Genomic DNA, 2,209 nt, shown 5'->3' on the forward strand with positions numbered 1-2,209 from the left:
TATTTTGGGGACTATTAAAAATATATATTTTGTGTTATTTGAAATTATGAAAAATAAATGTGTTTGATATTGAGAGGAATTGATATTTAAAATTTATAATGTCAAATTATGATTGATTAATCTATGTATTGTCATCGAACTATATTTTGGAATTGTGAAAAAAAAATAATAAAAAAAATATATATATATACACAAATATATATAGATATATATTTATATACATATGGTGCTAATTGAATTTATGAAAATTGTGCTATATATGTTTAATATTTAAGAAATTGTTATTTGAGCTTATGATGATGATTTATGTTGACTTAGTGCATGTATTGCATCAAAAATTATATTTGGGTTTTTAAATAAATTATGTTTTAAATTGTTATTAAATTTATTTTTGAATTTATGATGCCAAAAGTTTATTGATTTAAGCATATATTGCATGGAAATCATATATTTGGTTTTAAAGAAGTTATGGATTTAAATTATGATCGATTATTGTTAAATTTATATTATGGAATTTATTGCATATAATAAATGTACTTATATGGATTTAAGCAAATATGAAATTTATGTGATTTTGATATAAATTGATTTTAAGATTTTGAGAAAAATAATTGTATTAAAGTATTGAGTTCAAAATCCGTATTTATACATTTGATTATTTATGGATCAGGTTTTCATGGTGTTGAAAATTATTATATTTAAATGAATGGATTTGAAATTGATGAATTTTAAAGTGATGGATTCATGATGAAGATTAAAGAAAAAATGTGGGATTGTGAATTTGAAAAATGGTATAATTCCCACGGTGAGTTTGTAAAAATTGTTGTTTTTTAAAAATAATATGGTTATTTGTTTTAAACACACTCATACAGTACTGGTGTTCTTTACTGTGTATGTGAATGAACGCGCAAGTTATAATGTCTCCCGTGAGTTGCCATCGGACCGAGGGCAGACAAGTTTGATATTGGCCATAAGCCGTCCTTCTCCTTGGCCGGCATGACGGTTTAAGCAGCGGTGCTGTCGGGATGCCGAAGCGACCGTATGCTAGTTTCTCTCATTAACCTCCCGCCAGATGGTGCTCAGGACGCTGGATATCATAGGGCATTACTGGTATATAGTGTGGTGCGTCAAGTATTATTTTGTCAGATATAAATTTCAAATTTTAAAGTTTTAAAACAGCATTGAAATTAAATGAATTTAATTTGTTTTATCACCTATTTCCAATTAGTATTTTGTAAAATGTATTTATTCATATTTTATGTCACTTATTTTAAATTAATAATTTTAAAATGCATCTTGCCATAAAAATATTATATAGATTGGTTGAATATTTCAAAATGAATATTATAATATTTTACCACTTATTTTACATGATTGTTTGTAATTATTTAAATTATATTTTTGAAACTGTTCATTTTAGTTTATTAAATCAAATTTTATGAATTATATATTTAATTTCTCTTTTATGCTATATTTCTTTAATGCAATTATTCTATATTTATTTTATTATATTTCATTATATTTTATTCGTATTTGAATTATTTAATTATTTATTAAATTAATTAGTCCTTGATTTGTAGGGCATAAAAGATTGGGTTTTGCGAAAGTATTTTAAAAAGGAAAATCTTTCCAACGAAGTGAATGGTGAGGATTTTGAGAGAAATATTATTTTCAATTAATTATTATTTATTTAATTATTTATTCTTAATTAATCAAGTGTACTATAATTATTATTACTATTATAATTGTATATTAGATTGGGTTACTCACTGATATGATTAGCATCTTATATTTTTAAATTCCATTCTCCTAGGGTCAGGTTAGTCGTCATTGATCGTCTGGGGACAAGCTTGACGTCTTGATTTGTTGCCGATCGTCCAAGAGGCTTTTCCTTTCCTTTCCTTTCTATCTTGTATTATTTTTTTTTTATCTTATATTGTATTAAATTTCATATTTAATTATAGTGGGTAACGCTTTGTATACTATTTGGATGTTTATTTATTTAATTCTACACTAGTTTCCTGTAATTTATTTGAAGTCCTCGAAATTTATGATAATAAATTGTAGTAAGGTGGAAGGAATAAGGTGGTGTGTATAGAAGTGTATTTTCAGTGCAGGAAAATTGTGGTAGGTCCAACCCTTAGGGGAGGTTCTGCTGGATTTTTCATTGGAGGGTCTAGTAGGGTTTCCTTGGGGTCAGGATTTGTCT

Source organism: Ziziphus jujuba, chromosome 10 (genome assembly GCF_031755915.1).
Source record: "Ziziphus jujuba cultivar Dongzao chromosome 10, ASM3175591v1".
NCBI classification, from domain to species: Eukaryota; Viridiplantae; Streptophyta; class Magnoliopsida; order Rosales; family Rhamnaceae; genus Ziziphus; species Ziziphus jujuba.